Below are 20,086 nucleotides of genomic sequence, written 5' to 3' on the forward strand. Positions count from 1 at the left end.
GCTCCGGACGCGCAGGCTCAGCGGCCATGTCTCACGGGCCCAGGTGCTCCGCGGCATGTGGGATCTTCCCGGACTGGGGCACGAACCCGCGCCCCCTGCAACGGCAGGCGGACTCTCAACCACTGCACCACCAGGGAAGCCCTCTTTGTTCCTTTTTTTTTTGTTGTTCCTTTTTAAATGCCTCCTTTTCTTGTTTTATGTATACAGTATCTTTGCTTATCTCTTAATTTCAGTTAAATTTTTAAAATTACAGTTAAATTTTTAAAAAATTAAAAAAATAAAATTAAGTTTTGTTTCCTGCACTTTTTCTGTTCCCTATGCATTCCTCTTTGCTGTTGTATCTTTTGGTCTCTTTCATTCGTGCTGGAAACCCTTCTTCCAATGTCTGGTGATCCTTGGCTGTTTATTCATCTTTATGAATAAAGTACTAAAAATGGGAAGCTGAGTGTATTGGGGGACTTGTTGTTGCTTTCACTGGAGGGTCATGACTAATGTTTTTTTTTTTTAGTGGCTCCCCTCCAAATGTTACTGTCCTCTGGTTCGGTTTCCTTGGAAAGGGAGCCTTCAGTCTCTGCCTTGTGGGATGGATGTTGGAGCTAGGTTAAAGGGCAGGGGGAAGGAGAGGGTCTTCCCAGGGTTCACTGGGTAGCCTTTGCCTAATTCCCTTGCTTTCAGTGAGGTGCCTACTCCTGTCTTTCTTTGTGCTGCTCTCCCCAAGTGTGGTATATTCTGGTGGCTTGTGGCTATAGAATAGTGCTTGTCTGAGTGTGCAGGAGGGGCCCGGGGACCTGAGGGTCCAACATTCCTTACTTGGAGTTTTACACCACATCTCTTTTCAGCTTCAGGCATCACCTCCGGCTTTAGAGACTTTTCATGGTTCTGTGGGGCCAGTCAGCCTGGTCCTCAGCAGTGACTACCTTGTTAGGTTTCCCCTTCCTCTGCTCTGTGGAGTGATCGAGGTTTCCTCCAGCCTCCGTCTTCCTATTCATGTTTTGTGTAGGGGTTTGAAATGTTTCCTAGGTGGAGTGCCTGTTTCTCTTTCCTGTTCTTGTCTTTTGTTGATCTTTTGATAAGAGAAGGGAGTGGAAAGTCTTTTCTGCATCCAGAAATCAGAAGCATTTGCTATAAATCTTGAGAAGCAGATTTTCACCCACCCTAAAAGCACAGCTATCCTGTGGAAAGGGCTGCCCATCTCAGATCTTACTATGTAGTATGTGGTTCTGGATCATAACCAGGGAAGGTTCTGGAGTCATAACAGAGGTTAGCAAGGGCAGTAAACGTACCTCAGCCCTGATGCCCAAAAGGACATCTGTGGGTAGCTTAGTTGTTGGAGATCCCACACGTGGTCCGTGCCGCAATGGGGACTAGAGCCCCCGCTTACTGCCATATCACAAAACGGTTTTGTATGTTTGACCACATTTTACTGAGTTTGTCTTTGAAGATAATTTAGCTTATGGGAACCATATTTTGGGCTCTTCCCTTTAGGAACTTTATGTTATTTGCTATTTCATGGGACTTAGCACGTTTGATGGATGCCGTTATCTTACGGTAGGTGGGCAGTTTGGTTTCAGTTTACATTGCTTGCTCAGCGAATCACATAGGGAATGGTGATTGGAGACCAGTTATTTTGGCCTACCGCAGGGTGGTACAAAGGGCATGAGTTCCAGAGTTGAGAAGTTCTCCCACTTACTGTCCCACTTTTATTTAACTTCTAGTATTTTCATTTATTAAAACAAAACAAAAACAAAAAAGTCTTCAGTGGTTTTGGATTTTAAAACACAAAAGATGAAGTGGTTCTTTTTTTTAAAAAAAGTATTTATTTATTTATTTGGCTGCGCCGGGTCTCAGTTGTAGCATGTGTGATCTTCGTTGCAGCATGTGGGCTCTTTTAGTTGCGGCATGTGGGATCTAGTTCCCCGACTAGGGATTGAACCCAGGCCCCCTGCATCAGGAGCATGGAGTCTTAACCAGTGGACCACCAGGGAAGTCCCTGAAGTGGTTCCTTTAACTCTTCAAAGGTGGCATTTCCTTTGAAGTGGTGTCTTCCCAGATAAGACGTCAGAAGTCACTTTCCCCTTAACGTCACTGTCAGTTGATATTTTACTTTGGAAAAGTTTTTGGACTGCTTTCTGCATCCCACTTTTAATAGGTTTGTAAGTTCTGATCAGAGTATATTTAAAATGCTCTTTCCAAGCGGTCTATAAGCACTGTTGAGCCCCTTCTCTTTATGAGGTGCTATTCTAGATACTGTGTAAGAGGATATGCAAGTTTATGAGATTGGTCTCTGATTTCACAAAATTTAAAGAGTGTGATAGAGCAAATATTACCAAGCGGGAACTGAGATGGAATCAGTTCAAAGTAAACAAGAAAAGGCCCGTGCTGTTGCGCTAATTGCTGCAGGCAGACTTGTGTTGCGAAAGGCCGCTTGAGGAAAATAAGTTAGTCCAGGTCCTAAAGGAGATAAGACGTGAAATGGAAGTGCAGGGCACAGTTGTACCTTTCAAAAAGAAATCAGGCATTTTAGAAAATTTAGAAAATTGAAACCTAGAAAGCTAAGAATGCCAAATATTTGTCATCTGTTTGTTTCTGACCTGAGTATGCACGTTTGTACTTAAAATCGGCTGTAATCAGTGAGTGCGTGCTGTCTGCACTCTTCTTTCATGGATCATCTCACGTGCTTCTGTGTCTTTTAACATTTTCAGTAGCCACGTGGTGTTTGTTTTATAGATGCCCCAGCTTCCTTGGTTATGGGTTGTGACACTGAAGCCTTTGGTACACGGTGGAATTATGGGTCAGAAGGGACACGAGCTGAAGCTAGACAGGTGGGGTTGGGTCATTGAGGGCCTTGTCGCTGTGGTAACAAGTTGATGGTCTCCTGAGCAGTATAGACAGTCAGCAAGGGATTATTTTAGGGATTCACATTTTAAAAAGATGATGGAAGCAGGGAGACCACTGAGTAGGCTTGGGCCCTGTGGTGGATTGAGTCAAGGCATATGTGTTTAAATTTATCTTGAGTAGATGAGTTAGTTACATGGTTCAAAATTCAAAAAGTATAAAATTATAAAGGGAAACATCTGCCTCTTTGTCCTCTAACCACTCAATTCTTCTTTTGGCAGGCTACCGGTATTATAATTATTGAGCGTATACAGACAAATGCATATGTAGATATTTCAGAATTTTTACTGCGGAACTTTTTCATACCTACTCAGAAGTACATTTGGTAGAATGAGCCCCATGTTCCTGTCCCCCGATGTCAACAGTTTGTCTCCTCATGGCCACTCCCCAATCCATCCTCAAATATTTTGAAGCAGTTCTTAGATATATTTCATCTGTATTTCAGTTAATATGGATATTTCAGTCAATAAATATTCAGTCACTGTTCAGATTTTTCATTTCATTTCAAAATATGGTCTATTCATTGCCCTTGATAGGTATCTCTTAATTCTCAGTATATTGATTTCCACGTCTTTATTTTTCTCTTGCAATTAAGTTTTTTTTAAAAAAATATTTATTTATTTGGCTGCACCAGGTCTTAATTGTGGCATGAGGGATCTTCGTTGTGGCATGTGGACTTTTTAGTTGAGGCATGCAGGATCTAGTTCCCCGACCAGGGATCGAACCTGGGCCCCCTGCATTGGGAGTGGTGAGTCTTATGCACTGGACCACCAGGGAAGTCCTGCAATTAAGTTTTTTAAATTAATTAATTTTTTTGGCTGTGTTTGATCTTCGTTGCTGCCCGCAGGCTTTCTGTAGTTGCGGCGAGCGGGCGCTACTCTTTGTTGCAGTGCATGGGCTTCTCATTGCTGTGGCTTCTCTTGTTGCAGAGCACGGGCTCTCTAGGTGCACGGGCTTCAGTAGTTGTGGCTCACAGGCTCTAGAGCGCAGGCTCAGTAGTTGTGCGAGGGCTTAGTTGCTCCGCGGCACGTGGGATTTTCTCGGGCCAGGGCTCGAACCTGTGTCCCCTGCATTGGCAGGTGGATTTTTAACCACTGTGCCACTAGGGAAGTCCCCGTAATTAAGTTTTTTTTTTTTTTTTTTTTGCGGTACGCGGGTCTCTCACTGTTGTGGCCTCTCCCGTTGCGGAGCACAGGCTCCGGACGCGCAGGCCCAGCGGCCATGGCTCATGGGCCCAGCCACTCCGCGGCATGTGGGATCTTCCCGGACCGGGGCACGAACCCGCGTCCCCTGCATCGGCAGGCGGACTGTGAACCACTGCGCCACCAGGGAAGCCCAGCCCGTAATTAAGTTTTGAAGATAATGGTTTATGTGTCCCAAAGTTTCCCATAACCTTGATTTCGCTGATGACATTCTTACCATGTTGTTTAACATGTTCCTTTGTCCTCTACTTCCTGCCATTGATATTTAAGATCTAGAGCTGCTGCTTTCCAGTGTGATGTCCACTCGCTACATGTGGCTCGTCAGCAGTCCAGATGTGGTTAGTGTGAATTGAGATGTGCTGTAAGTGCAGAATACATGCAGAATTTGCAAGACTTAGTGTGAAAGAGAGAATGTGAATATCATGTTAATACTTTAAAAAATATTGTTTGCATGTTGAAATATATATTTTGGATGTATTAGGTTAAATAACATTTATTAAAAGTAATTTGTGTTTCTAATTTTTCTTTTTTTTTTGGCAACACGGCATGGCATGTGGGATCATAGTTTCCCAAGTAGGGATCACACGTGTGCCCCCTGCATTAGAAGGTGGAGTCTTAACCACTGGACCGCCAGGAAAGTCTGTCTAATTCCTGTTTTAAATGTGGTTACTAGAAAATTAAAAATTACATACGTGGCTCACATTATCTTTCCGTTAGACAGCTCTGGGCTGGGGGCTCCATCAGATGTATAATAGGTTTGTCTTTTAAAAAATTTTAGCAAGAATATGTCGTAACTGGTATTAAGTTTTTTATCAGGCACAGTAAATCTTGCTTTGTGATATTAACAGTCATCGGTATTCATTGCTCAGAATCGTTAACTCATTAGGGGTTGCAAAATGGAAGTCTTTATTCGTTAGCTGGAATACTTATACAAAGAAAAACTGTTTAGTGACATGAAGTACAACTCATATGGGCAGGAGGTATAGATTCTTGATACTATTGATAGAGGGACTGACACCCAGTAGCCTCCTAATAAATGCTAGCCTAAGAAAGGCCAGAGAGCTCTCTGTCCTGTGTAGGTTGAAAATTGTTTGTACGCTGGTTGTTAAGATGATTTCTCTCCTTGGCGTCTAGGTCCTCTCCTGTCCATCAGATTCCAAGGCTGGCATTTAGGCTTAGAGAGTCTTGGTTACTTCCTCGTCCTTGCTGTTTGCCTGTGTTCTGTGAACTCCTTGAACACTAGGGTGAAACAAAGTGCCAGTTGTCATATGGGCCAGTGAATGGTCAGGAGTTCCCCCACCTCTGGCTCAGTCTGCCCTTCTGTTTCCTTCTCTTGTAGAAATGGTCTGCTCGAATCTGTCATTATGGATCTGTAGTATCTGTCACCATATCTTTACCAGATTCAATAGCAATAAGACATGTAACCAAAGCATGAAGACTATTTTTTTGGAAATTGTATTAATATATGACATACATACAGAAACATGCACACATTATGTGTCTAGTGTCATATATGTCTCTAGACCCTAGATCAAACAGGGAACATTACCAGAACCACAGAAGCCCCCCCTGGGCCCCTTGCAGTCTGCCGTGTACTTGCCCAAAGGTCACTGCTATCCTGACTTCTGTTACCTTGACTCATTTTGCCTGATTCTGAACTTTGTATAAAGGACATCATGCAGTGTGTACTTACGTTTGCCTTCTTTTGATCAACATTTTGTCTCTAGGATTCATCTGCGTTGCTGTGTACTGTGGTAGTTTGTTCATTCTCATTACTGTATAATATTCCATTGTCTGGATATAGCACAGTTTCATTATTCATTGTACTATGCATGGACGTTTGAGTTGTTTCAAGTTTTGGGGTATTCAGATAAGGTGATGTGAACATTCTTATATGTGTCTTTTGGTGAACATAGGTGCATGTTTCTGTGGGTATGTGCCTAGGAGTGGGGGTGTTGAGTCATGGAATGTGCATACGTATCCAAGGTGGTTGTACTAAAGTACAAGTGTAAGGAAGCGCCAGTTGCTCTAAATCCTTGCTAACACTTGATATTGTTTGTCTTTTTCTTTTTAGCCATTCTGGTAGGTGTGTCTTATTGTGGTTTAATTTGCATTTTCCTGATGACTGTTGATGTTAAGCACCAGTATGCTTTTTTTTTTTTTTGCGGTACACAGGCTTCTCACTGTTGTGGCCTCTCCCGTTGCGGAGCACAGGCTCCGGACGTGCAGGCTTAGCGGTCATGGCTCACGGGCCCAGCCGCTCAGCGGCATGTGGGATCCTCCCGGACCAGGGCACGAACCCGTGTCCCCTGCATCGGCAGGCGGACTCTCAACCACCGCGCCACCAGGGAAGCCCACCAGTATGCTTTTTGATTATTTTGTTTAGACACTTTTGGGGTGTGCCTACGTAAACTTGTTTTTTTTCTTTCCCTGCTAGGGGTGTATTTTATTCCTTTATGCGGGTGAATGATATTCCATTGTATGAATGTACTGTGTTTTATTTATACATTTATCAGTTGCTCCCTTTTTTTGGCTATGATGACTAATACTGCTATGAACATTCATGAACAGTGTTTGTATAGACATACGTTTTCATTTCTCTTGGGTGTGTACCTAGGAGTAGCTTTGCTGGGCATGTGTTAACTCTGTGGTAAAGAACTGCCAAACTGTTTTCCTTAGCAGCTTTAGCATTTTACATTCCTATCAGCAGTGTATGAGGATTCCAGTTTCTCCACATTCTTGCCAACACTTGTTATTAACTGTCTTTTAGATTATAGCCATTCTGTTGGATGTGGTGTGATATCTCATTGTGCTCTTGATATGGATTTCCCCTAATGACTAATGATGTTGAGCATTTTTTATGTGCTTATTGGCCATTTGTGTATCTTCTTTACAGAAATGTCTATAGAAATCCTTTGCCCATTTCAGTTGGGTTGTTTCCGTGGTAAGTTGTAAACATTTTTTGTATATTGAAGATTGTAGATACAAATCCCTTATCGATATATGATTAGGAAATATTTTTTCCCATTCTGTAGGTTGTCCTTTCACTTTCTTGATATTGTTCTTTGAAGCGCCAAATGTTTTTAATTTTGATGAAGTACAGTTTATCTGTTTTCTTCTTTGTGTTTTTGGTGTCATATCTAACACTCCCTTGCCAAATCCATTGCTATGAAGTTACCACTGTGTTTTCCTCTGAGTTTTATAGTTTTTTTTTTTTTGCGGTACGCGGACCTCTCACTGTTGTGGCCTCTCCCATTGCGGAGCACAGGCTCTGGACGCGCAGGCTCAGCGGCCATGGCTCACGGGCCCAGCCGCTCCGCGGCATGTGGGATCTTCCCGGACCGGGGCATGAACCCGCATCCCCTGCATCGGCAGGCGGACTCTCAACCACTGCACCACCAGGGAAGCCCTGAGTTTTATAGTTTTAACTCTTATATTTTGGGCTGTGATCCATTTTGACTTAAATTTGTGTATGGTCTGAGGTAGGGGGTCCAACTTTATTCTTCGCAAGTGGAGATCTAGTTGTCCTAGAACCACTGGTTGAAAGGCTGTTCTTTCCCCCACTGGCTTGTCTGGACACCTGTGTTGCAAATCAATTGACCATAAATGTCAGGACTCGTTTCTGGACTCTCAGTTCTAGTACATTGGTTTATATGTCTGTCCTTGTGTCCGTCGCATGCGATCTTGAATACTGTAGCTTGGGAAGTGGGTTTACCAGCTTTGTTCTTGCTCTTCTGGGTCCCTTGCAGTTCCATGTGAATTTTAGGATTAGCTTGTCCATAGCTGCAGAAAGCCTTTGAGGGTTTTGATAGGGATTGCCTTGATTTTGTGATTCGCTTTGGGGAGCAATATCCTCATAATTATACTTAGTCCAACAGTCCATGAACAGAGGGTGTGTTTTCATCTGTTTAGGTCTGCTTTACCTTCTTTCAATGTCTTTTTTTTTTTTCGTTAGTCAGTTTAGCTAGAGTTTTGTCAATTTTGTTATCTCTTCAAAGAATCAACTTTTGGTTTTGTTGACAGTTTCTGTTTGTCTTTATTCTTTCTTTTTTTAGGTTGTGGTGGGGAGCTGCCGTGCTGCACAGCATACGGGATCTTAGTTCCCCGACCAGGGACTGAACCTGTGCCCCGTGTAGTGGAAGCGCAGAGTCCTAACCACTGGACCGCCAGGGAATTCCCAGTCTCTGTTTTTCTATTCTCTAGTTTTAAATTTCCACTCCAATCTTTATTATTTCTTCTGTTTCTTTTGGGTATAGTTTGCCGTTTCTGGGATCGTTTTTTGTGTGTAAAACATGAGGTGTAGGGGTCAGGATTCATCTTCTTTCATATGGATGTGCGCTTAAACCAGCATCATCTGTTAAAAAGACCATCCTTTATCCACTGTACTTCAGTGTTGCTTTTGCCATAAATGAGAAAAAACCACAGATGTGAGGCTCTAGAATAGACTTTTTCTGTAGTAAGTCCTTACTATCTTCTGTTGTCAGCATTTTTTTTTAAACAAGGAATGTTCTTATTTATTTGTTTAGGCTGCGTTGCACCTTAGTTGCAGCATATGGACTCCTTAGTTGCGGCATGCGGACTCATAGTTGTGGCATGCAGGATCTAGTTCCCCAACCAGGGATCGAACCTGTGCTCCCTGCATTAGTAGGCGGAGTCTTACCCACTGGACCACCAGGGAAGTCCCTGCTGTCAGCCTTGATAACAGGTAGAAGGTCACTAAATAGTTGAAGTCTGGTGGTGTTTTCTTTAGGGTTGAAGCTGTGTGTTCAGTCCCCCTGTGCAGGCTGTTTTCCCTGCACATGTAATGGGATACAGTGGGGAAGGGGAAGGTGGATGGTGTGTCTCACAGCCCACACCTGGACGTCGTCATGGTTGTTTGCTGTAGACGTGAGACCAGGTGTCGTGTTGAGACTGTGGACTGTTTGCCAGACAGTCAGCATTCACCTGCCAGCCTCACCTTGACCTTTGGCACATCTTGCAGCTCCCTGTAGTCCTCTCGCTGTCCCGTGGGCTCGTGGTGACAACACACGCCAGGTGCCTGGCTCAGAGCAGGTATTTAGATGATCGTGCCCTCCTCCTCCTCCTCCAGTCTTTTCTTTCACACACGTTGTTTGGTATCCTGCGATGTGCATGGCACAGTGTTCGGGTTGAAGGATGCACTGGCAGAGAGAGAGCCATGGGAGAAGCACACCGGGCATTGGGGTGCCTCCAGGAGGGGGGCTGGCGGGGCAGGTAGGGCTGGGGTGAGGAGGCAGAGTGCGCAGCACTGGCGGAACCCCTGCTCTTGCAGCCGGGGTGCTTTGTTGTGAGACAGTTTAAAGTGTGGGGCTGGGGTGTGGGAATTTTCAGCACTGGACTTTTGCTTGGGGGACACACTGAACGGGGGGCAGCTTGGGAGCCCGTCTCAAGTGCCGTCAGTGAATGGAGTTGCTGTTTTCTGGAAATGAGTCCTGTCTGGTCGGGTGGACCCTGCCATTGGCCCCTGCAAGGGTCCATTTATTCACGTGGATGCACTTTTACCTTTTTAAAAAGGCTCTTGCAGGTCAATAATCATGATAATGTCTAGTGATTTTTTTCTAGTGTGTGTTACGAGGTAAGTACTAAGTGACTTATGTGGGGTTTTTCACTTAATCCCAACAACCACCCTATCAGATAGGGTTACCGTCCCACTTTCTCCATTTCACAGAGGAGGAAAAGGAGGCGATGTGGTGTTCTGCCTGTGCTTTTAGCCAGGCAGTGTGAAGTTCAGACCAAAGGATAGCAAAACAGTAAAACCTCTTTGAAGGTCAGAGAAGCATGTAAATTCAGGTTTCCTACCCATAAACTGTCTTAGCTGCAAACCGGGACGAAACGGGGAGGCACAGTCCGTCCTGTGTGTGCATGCGTGCCACCCAGCGTGTGGGACAGGCAGGTCGCCCGCAGGTGCTGGGCTTCGCTGGGTTTCCCTTGCACAGCGTGGTCCTGGGACATTTGAGGCAGCTCTGCGGGAAGCGTGTAACCCCTACTCCTTCTTTGTCTTTTCTCTCGTTGAGTTTCTGTCTCCGTGTTTTGGCCTGTCTGCTGTGAACTATTTGATCATTGTGCAAAGCAGTGCCTGGTACTTCTTGTGGTCGAGATACAGGTTTATCCTTCATCCTTACGCTTTATGTTTCTAGTTTCTGTTGTTTCAGGTCATATAATTTTGCTCTATAAAATTTGTATGTGTGAAGGAAACGGGTGGGCTCCAGGCTCCTTCCTGCCTCTGTCCCCTCTCCCTCCTCCCTTCTGGGACAGAGAAGCTTCTGCTGAGCGCCTGCTGTAGGAAGATGGCCCGGGTCTCGCTCTCAAGGACCCCAGCCTGGCGATGGACACCGCTGTGACCGTAGAGACACCGTCGCACTGCCTCGGGTGCTCGGCCTTCACTCTCCGTGTGTGGGGACCTAGGACGGCAGTGCCCCCGGGGTGTGTGCAGAGACCTGGTCGGAAAGTCCTTTGTGAGGATGATGCCACCCTCGTGGCCACTCTGCCCTCCTGTTCTGTTTGTGCCGCCGTATAGACCGACTCCTCCCTGGTCTCAGGTTCAGACTTCTCTCCTGCAGGTGTGCGGTCCTTGCTTTGGGTTTTGTCAGTCAACACTCAGCATGTTGAACTGAGATTTGGGGCGGCCTCCGCTTCCTGGTTCAGATCTCTGTGGCACTACCTGTGCGCACCAGCACCCCAGGGTGGAGCAGCCTGGCGGGTGTTCCAGAAGGGTCAGCAGCAGGGATCGTGTGCATCATCCTGCTGTCCAGAGGTGCTGGATGCTGGGGTGAACGAGGACTTTGCTGGGCGGTCCCGTTTGGGCAGGACCTGAAAGAATTCATATGTTTGCTGGGCAGAGAACCAGGGTCTCTGAGGTCCTTGAGGGCCAGGACTGAGGCTGCCTCCAGTCAGTGGTGCGAGGGGCTCCCCTTCCCTGGGAGTGTGGTGGATGCTGGTGGGCCCACCCAGGCGGTCCCTGTGCTCTGGTGCTGGGGACCCAGTGGGACACGGGAGTGAGGGAAGAGCTCACCTGCTCTCTCCCACTGCCCAGAGGAAGGCAGGGCCTACTCTGTTCACCACCAACGCTTCAAGGGCTGGTCAGCTGAAGGGAGGATGGATGTAGGCTGACTGGGCATTGGGACCCAGTCCATCTACCTGGCCTTGTGTCTTAGGATGGAATTGATAGCCATGGACTATTACCTGTCTGGTGTGTGAAAATAAAATGCTCTGTGGTAGTATTGTGATAAGACTGTTCAAAAGGGACAGAAACTTCACTTGGTGGGCCTTGACTGCTTCAGTTGATTTTAAGGGTTGCCTTGTTTTGATTTGTTTTAATTTACGAGCAATTAGTCAATGAGTGCAAACTCTTTTGGGTGCTACAATGGAAGTAGAACTTTTTTTAAAAAAATATTTATTTATTTATTTGACTGTGCCGGGTCTTAGTTGCGGCATGCATGTGGGATCTAGTTCCTTGGGATCGAACCCGGGCCCCCTGCATTGGGAGCACGGAGTCTTGACCACTGGACCACCAAGGAAGACCCAGAACTTTTAGGCATTTTTTTTTTTTTTTTTTTGCGGTACGCGGGCCTCTCACTGTTGTGGCCTCTCCCGTTGCGGAGCACAGGCTCCGGACGCGCAGGCTCAGCGGCCACGGCTCACGGGCCCAGCCGCTCCACGGCATGTGGGATCTTCCTGGACCGGGGTACAGAACCCGCGTCCCCTGCATCGGCAGGCGGACTCTCAACCACGGTGCCACCAGGGAAGCCCTTAGGCATGGTTTTAAGATGAGGATCAGAACTTTTAGATCCTGATATTCTGGAACATGTGTGAACTGTTTCAGAACGTGTTGAGGGAATCAACAAATTGCCCTTGTGGGTTGTCACATGTATTCTTTCCTGGAATATTGCTTTTCTGTTTGCTCTTTCTTCTGTGCTCTTGTACCATATCCAGGATTATTACCACTTTGCAAGAACGCTGCCGTCTGTTAGTTCCAACGGAGACGATGAATGGGGTAGCTTGGCACTCTCAGGGCAGCAGGGCCCTTCCACTTGCAGAGCGCTCCCCTTGCCTGTGGCGGGTAGACTGTGAGCACTGTGCCTGGTTCATTTGTTTACCATCATGCAGGCCTTCAGTCAGCCTTACAGGTGAGGCTTAGGCTGGAGGCGAGTCACCTGTTCTTTGGAGGAGGCTGGGGCACCGTGTTCGAGGGGAGACATGGAGGACGGAGAGACGGAGCGAGGAGGGCGGGCCCAGTGAGGCCTTGTACTTCAGGTAGGTGGGCAGTCTCTGGAGGGACTCGGGTGGAGGGGCGGAGGGGCACGGCCAGAAGGCATTGAAGTATGCTGGTGAGCGGTGGAGCTTGGGCGAGGGTGGGAACAGCTGAGGTGCTAAGAATAGGTCAGACTGTCAGTGTGTGTTTGAAGGAAGAGCAAAAGGGGAGGGGTGTGAAAGAAGTGAGCACCCTCGAGAATGCAGTTGTCATTTCTTGAGATGGTAGACTTTCAGAGGTGATCGTCGAACAGGGAGAAGGTGGGTCCACAGAGTCCAGAAGAGAGGCCGGGCCTGCACCTGGTGCTGAAGAGGGCTGTGGAGCCCAGGCCCCCAAGATCACGCTACGGGGCCCCAGGGGAAGCCAGCGAAGGAGACCGAAACAGCGGAGAACGTGGAGGAAGTGGTGCGAGAACACAGGTGGCCAGTCTGTCTGCCATTGCTGAGAGCAGGTGTATGGACACTCACAGCTGATTCTTGTGTGTGACGGTGTGGCTTACTGGGGGCCTTAGGAAACCGCTGTCTTCCGTATGTGACATAACTTCAGCATCGCCTGTATGTGGTAGGCATTGTCTTGCTCTCTAGATGTTCGGTGACTTTCCCTCATGGCTGACGAGTGTTAGAGCCACTTCTGCCCGGGCACACATGGGAAAGTGCTGTGGAGGGGCGTTCTAAGGTCACGAAGAAATCACAGAGGGTACATCATAGATGTCAGTGCGAAGAATCAACCCTCCACCCTAATTCTGGAAGATGCAGAGAAGTTGAGTCACCAGGACGAAGCCTGAGTTTCTGTGATGGGGTGCAGAGCATAGAGCCACTGCTGGTGGGGAGGAGAGTCCTGCTGACTGCAACCCCAGCCCCGACAGGGAAGGTTAACCTGCCCTGCTTGGTGATTTTGAGAGTCAGACGAGATGGTGTGTGTGAATAAGCCTTATGAAGTGTGAACAGTTATGAGTATTAATGTTTTGAGACCACTTGCTTAAGTGCTTTGTGGATGTTTCTTTTATCATCCTCCTAGGGTGTAGTGCAACATGGGGCAAGGAGCCAGCTGAGGTAGCTGGTCCAGCGGTTAGAAGCCAAGCTTGGGATTCTTGTCCTTATCCTAAGGGCAGTGGGAGAGCTTTAGGGATGGGAGTGGCGTGGTCAGGTGTGCATGTTAGGAAGGTCTTTCTGGCTGCTGTGTAAGGAATGGATTGTAGAGCAACAGCAGTGGAGGAAGCAGTCCTCGAGGAGATGGGTGATGCTCCTTCCCTGTGGTGGCCAGTTTGATGTGGCGGATGAGGCAGGAGGGGTGAGGATGGTTCCTGGCGACCAGGCCTGGGCCAGATGCTGGGTTCCACTTGAACAACAGAGTGGATGGTGGTTCCATTCGTTGAAACAGGCACAGACATGCTCAGGTCAGCTCCAGGCGTCGTTTGTTCCAGAGGTGGCAAAGGTCAGATAGTAAATATTTTAGGCTTTGTGCACCAAGAAGCAAAATTAAGGATAATTTCATAATTTTTTATTGACAAAAGTAAAAATATAATTGACTGCTTTTCTCCCCCTTCTTGGTAATACAGATCTACTAATCAGAAGAATGGAAGTTTTGGAAGGATATTTTACTTAAATTTGGGTTTAGAGTTGGTTCCCTGTCATCAAAATCTATTGGAAATGTTTATCTGTTGATGCTGATCTTTTTTTTTTTTTTTTTTTTTTGCGGTACGCGGGCCTCTCACTGTTGTGGCCTCTCCCGTTGCGGAGCACAGGCTCCGGATGCGCAGGCCCAGTGGCCATGGCTCACGGGCCCAGCCGCTCCGCGGCATGTGGGATCCTCCCGGACCAGGGCACGAGCACGTGTCCCCTGCATCGGCAGGCGGACTCTCAACCACTGCGCCACCAGGGAAGCCCCAATGCTGATCTTTGACACAGTTTTCTGTATCTCTGAAAATGTCTTCACACTGATAAGTATTGCCAAATGCCAGTATCAGTCTAGGAGTATATGATTTTTTTTTAAACTTCAGATGTAATTCATATATCGTAAACGTCACATTTTTAAAGTGTACTATTTAGTATTTTTTCCTGAGTTTTGCAGCCATCACCACTGTCTAATTCCAGAACATCTCTATCACCCTGAAAAGAAACGCCATACCCATAAGCAGTCATTCCCTATTCTTCCCTCTCCCCAGCCCTTGGCAATCACTGATCTACTTTCTGTCTTTATGGATTTGCCTATTTTGGATGTTTCATATAAATGGAATCATACAATAAATGCCTTTTGTGATCATCTTCTTTCATGTAACATAATGTTTTCAAGGGGCATCCATGTTGCAGGATGTGTCAGCATACTCCTTTTTATGGCCAAATAACATTCCGTTGTGTGGATATAGCACATTTTGTTTCTCTTTTTCGGTAGATGGACTTTTGGGTTGATTCTGCTTTTTGGGTATTATGAATAATGCTGCTGTGAATATTTGAGTGCAGGTTTTTGTCTGGTGGACCTCTGCTCACTTCTCTTGGCTGTATACCTAGTGTTGGGATTGCTGGGTCGTATGGTAACTACTGATTGAGTAATTATCAGACTGTTCTGCAGGTGACTGTTTTACACCCACCAGGAGTGTGTGAGAGTTCCAGCTTTTCCTCGTCCTTGCCCACACTTCTTATTGTCTGTCTTGGGGTAGTAGCCATCCTAGTGGGTGTGATGTGGTGTCTCATTGTGGTTTTATTTTGCATTGATGATGATTAGTGATGTTGAGTATCTTCTTACGAGCTTATTAGCGATTCATATATCTTCTTTGGAGGAATGTCTATTCAGATCCTTTGTCCACTTTTAATTTGGTTGTCTTTTTATTATTGAGTTGTAAGAGATTTTATGTATTCTGGACACAAGTCTCTTATTAGGTATATGATTTGCAAAACATTTTTTTTTCCATTCTGTGGTTGTCTTTCACTTTCTAATTTTTCTTTGATGGTGTCCTTGGAAGTACAAGTTTTTTTTTTTTTTTTTTTTACACCTTTATTGGAGTGTAAGCACAAGTTTTTAATTTTGATAAGTCCAATTTAAAAAAATTTTTCCTTTGGTTGCTCATACTTTTGGTGCCATATAATTGCCTAATGTATGTCATGAAATTGGTTTTCTTGTAAGGGTTTTATAGTATTTAGGTCTTACCTCTGTTTTGAGTTGCTTTTTGTGTATGATATGAGGTAAGAGCACAACTTCATTCTTTAGTGTGTGGCTCTCCAGTTGGTCCACCGCCATTTGTTGAAGACTGTTCTTTCCCCATTGAATTGTTTTGGCATCCTTGTTGAAAATCAGTTGACCATAAATGTGAGAGTTTATTTCTTGATTCTCAGATCTATTCCATTGCGCTATATGTCTGTCCTTCTGCCGGTACCACCTTGTCTTGATTTTTGTAGTTATGTAATAAGTAAAATAAATGGGCAAGTGTGAGTCCTCCAGCTTAGTTCTTCTTTTTCAAGATCTCTTTAGGCTCATCTGGGACTCTCGTACTTCCTTATGAATTTTAGGAACAGGTTGATACCTGCAAAAGAGCCTTCTGGGATTTTGATAGGGATTGTGTTGAATATGTAGATCAGTTTGGGGTATTTCCATCTTAAGTCTTCCAATCCATGAATACAGGATGTGTTTCCATTTGCTTAAGTCTTTAATTTTCTTTTTTTAAAAAAATATTTATTTATTATTTTGGTTGCACCGGGTCTTAGTTGCAGCATGCGAACTCTTAGTTGCAGCATGCCTGATCTAGTTCCCTGACCAGAGATCGAATCCAGGCCCCCTGCATTGGGAGTGCGGAGTCTTTACCCACTGGACCACCAGGGAAGTCCCTTTTTGATGTTTTTGTAACAAAATTGTTTTCTTAATTTCATTTTTAGGTTGTTCACTGCTAGTGTATAGAAACCTGATTGATTTTTATATATCGATCTTGTATCATGCAACCTTGCTGAGGTTGTTCATTAGGTCTAATAGTTATTTTGTGGGTACTTTTGGATTTTCTGTATACTAGATCATGTTGTCTGGGAATCAAATTAGTTTTGCTTCTTCCTTTCAAATCTGGATTCCTGTTATTTCTTTTTCTTGCCTAATTACTATAACTAGAACCTCTAGTAAAATGTTGAGTAGAAGTGGTGAAAGTAGTCATCCCTGTCTTATTCCTATTTTTAGGGGAAAACATTTAGTCTTTCACTATTAAAGTATGATATTAGCCTTGGGTTTTCATAGATGCCCTTTATCAGTTTGAGGTAGTTCCCTCTATTCCTAAGTTGTTGAGTGTTTTTATCAGAAAGCGGTATTAGATTTTGTTAAATGCTTTTTCTGCATCTTTTGAGATGATCATACGATTTTTTTCTTTTCTTTTCTTAATATGGTATATAGTACATGATTTCATATGTTGCACCAACTCTGTGTTTCTGCAGTAAATTCACTTTGTCATGGTTGTGAATCCTTTTTACATCTTGTGGCATTTGGTTTACTAGTATTTTGTTGAGGACTTTTGCATCTGTATTCATAAGGGGTATTATATTGGCCCATAGTTTTCTTTTTTGTGTGATGTCTTCGTGTGTTTGGTGTCAGTAATACTGGCTTCGTAGAATGAGTTGGGAAGTGTATTCTTCTCTTCTGTTTTTTGCATTTGTGAAGGGTTTGTTCTTTAAATAATTGGTATAATTCACCTGTGAAGCCATTTGGTTCTGGGCTTTTCTTTTTTAGACTTTCTTTTTTTTAAAAAAAATTAATTATTTTTGGCTGCGTTGGGTCTTCATTGCTGCGCACAGGTTTCCTCTAGTTGCGGTGAGCAGGAGCTACTCTTTGTTGTGGTGTGTGGGCTCCTCATTACCGTGGCTTCTCGTTGCGGAGCATGGGCTCTAGGTGTGTGGGCTTCAGTAGTTGTGGCACGCGGGCTCAGTAGTTGTGGCTCTCGGGCTCTAGACCGCAGGCTCAGTAGTTGTGGCACACGGGCTTAGTTGCTTCGCAGCATGTGGGATCTTCCCGGCCCAGGGCTTGAACCCATGTCCCCAGTCTTGGCAGATAGATTCTTAACCACTGCTCCACCAGAGAAGTCCTCTGGGCTTTTCTTTGTTGGAAATGTTTTTCTTTTTTGGCTGTGCCTCACGGCTTGTGGGATCTCAGTTCCCTGACCAGGGATTGAACCTGGGCCATGGTAGTGAAAGCCCGAATCCTAACCACTAGGCCACCAGGGAACTCCCTGTTGGAAGATTTTTGATTATTTAATCTCTTCACTTTTTATAGGTGTTCAGGTTTTCTAATTATTCTTGAGTCATTTTTGGTGTTTTGTATCCTTCTAGGTATTTGTTCATTTCTCCTACGGTATCTATTTTTTTGGCATACAGTTGCTTATAGTAGTTCCTATAGTATTTCCTTTTTATTTTTTAGAGGGTTGGTAGTAACATTCCCTCCTGACTTTAATAATTTGAGTCTTCTCTCTTTCTTGGTCAGTCTAGTCAAAGGTTTGAGTTATGTTGAAGTTGCAAAGAAGTAACTTTTATTTATTTGGCTGCACCAGGTCTTAGTTGTGGCATGTGGGATCTTTGTTGCAGCATGCAAGCTCTTAGTTGTGGCATGTGGGATCTAGTTCCCTGACCAGGGATTTGAACCTGGGCCCCCTGCATTGGGAGCGTGGAGTCTTAGCCACTGGACCACCAGGGTAGTCCCCGCAAAGAAGTAACTTCTGATTTTGTTGATTCCTTATTGTTTTTCTGTTCTCTATTTTATTTATTTCCACTCTAATCTTTTTTTCCTTCCTTTTGCCTGCTTTGGGTTTTGTTTTCTTTTTTCTAGTTTCTTAAGGTGGAAGCTTAGGATCTTGGCATGAGTTCTTTTCTGATACAGGAGTTTAAATCTATACTGTTTCCCTCAAAGTGTTTCTTTCCTGTGTAGTAGGTTGAATTATGTTCCCCAGAAAGGTACATTGAAGTCCTAACTTCCCAGTATCTCAGAACGTGACCTTATTTGGAAATAGGGTCATTGCAATGAGTTCAGATGAGGTTGTAGGGTGGGTCCCTGATTCAGTATGATTGGTGTCAGCATCAGAGAGAATGCCTTGTGAGCATAGACCTGCACAGAGGGAAGACGATGTGAAGATACCCAGGAGGAAGGTGGCCATCTGATTGGAGTGAGTGTCTACAAGGCAAGGAATGCCAAGGATTGCTGGTGAACACAAAGGCTGGAGAGGCAAGGAGGATGCCTCCCCTAGAGCCATCAGAGAGGGCATGGCCCAGCTGGCACCTTGACTTTGGACTTCTGGCCTCCAGAACGATGAGACAATGAATTTCTGATGTTTTAATCCACCCAGTTTATGGTAGTCTGTTATGGCGGCCCTAGAAAACCAAAACAAGATACTGGACTTCCCTGGTGGTGTAGTGATTAAGAATCCACCTGCCAGTGCAGGGGACACAGGTTCGAGCCCTGATCTGGGAAGATCCTATTTCACATGCCACGGAGCAACTAAGCCCATGTGCCACAACTACTGAGCCTGCGCCCTAGAGCCCACAAGCCACAACTCCTTAGCCCGCACACCACAACTACTGAAGCCCGTGAGCCTAGAGCCTGTGCTCCGCAACAAGAGAAGCCACTGCAATGAGAAGCATGCACACCGCAATGAAAAGTAGCCCCCGCCCGCTGCAACTGGAGAAAGCCCACGCACAGCAGTGAAGACCCAATGCAGCCAAAAAAAAAAGAAACAGAAACAAAACAAGATGCTTCCTATAAATTTTGATATGTTGTGTTTTCATTTTTTTTTCTTTTCGAAATATGTTCTGTTTTCTCATGTGATTTCTTTGACCCATGAGTTATTTAGAATTGTGTTGTTTAATTTCTAAATGTTTAGGTATTTCCTGGATTTCCCTGTTTTGTTGATATATAATTCCACTATGGTCAGAGGACATACTTTAATTTCAGTTTGTTTAGATTTGCTAGATTTTTTTAAAATGGCCATATTATATTCTGTCCTGGGGAATGTTTGATGAACATTGATCAGAATGTGGACTCTGCTGTCCAGGTGTGTCAGGTGAGATGGTCCATAGTATTGAGTCTTCTTATCCTTCCTCCTTTTTTTTTTTAGTTACTGCATCAGTTACTGACAGTAGGGTTTTGGAATCGCCAACTGTTGTTGAATTTTCTTTTCCTTTCAGTTGTCAGTTTTTTTTTTTTTTTTTTTGCTGTACGCGGGCCTCTCACTGTTGTGGCCTCTCCCGTTGCGGAGCACAGGCTCCGGACGCGCAGGCTCAGCGGCCATGGCTCACGGGTCCAGCTGCTCCGTGGCATGTGGGAGCTTCCCAGACCGGGGCACGAACCCGTGTCCCCTGCATCGGCAGGCGGACTCTCAACCACTGCGCCACCAGGGAAGCCCTGTAACAAACATTTAATGCCTTCTGCGTGTCGGCTTTTGAATTGGGAGTTAGATGAGAATAAACGTGGTGCCTTGTCTCTATGGAGGTCCTTGTGTTCTAGTTTTGAGAAAGACACACGGTTACACAGTTTGATAATTGCTATTAAAAGAGAGCAATTGCTATTAAAATTGCTCTCAAGAGAGAGAAGGTGTAGGAGCAGCATAGGGGAAATGCCTTCCTGTTGGGGTGCTTAGGGAGGGCTCCCGTGTGCTCATTCCTGCCTCAGGCTGAGACCATGGCTCTCTGGCTCAGGAATCCAGATGGAATCTTGGTGAAGGGTTGGCTCCTGCACGTGTTCAGACTGGAGTGGAGAGGTGGCTGCC

At 45.3% G+C, this 20,086-nt stretch overlaps 1 protein-coding gene and 1 long non-coding RNA gene across 6 annotated transcripts in view; both read left to right on the forward strand.

The window, feature by feature from the left end:
• EHMT1 (euchromatic histone lysine methyltransferase 1) overlaps positions 1-20,086 on the forward strand; it is a 147,500-nt gene that overhangs the window by 4,262 nt on the left and 123,152 nt on the right. The gene's annotated exons all lie outside the window — the stretch shown is intronic.
• Positions 1-20,086, forward strand: part of LOC149749074 (uncharacterized) — a 48,076-nt gene that overhangs the window by 3,976 nt on the left and 24,014 nt on the right. Inside the window, exon 2 of the long non-coding RNA XR_016393694.1 lies at positions 1-20,086. This exon is cut by the window's right edge and continues 24,014 nt beyond it. This is a non-coding gene — a long non-coding RNA (uncharacterized LOC149749074).

This window comes from Delphinapterus leucas, chromosome 6 (genome assembly GCF_059928025.1).
Source record: "Delphinapterus leucas isolate spDelLeu-1000000601 "Yukka" chromosome 6, BTC_Dleu_Yukka2, whole genome shotgun sequence".
Lineage (NCBI taxonomy): Eukaryota > Metazoa > Chordata > Mammalia > Artiodactyla > Monodontidae > Delphinapterus > Delphinapterus leucas.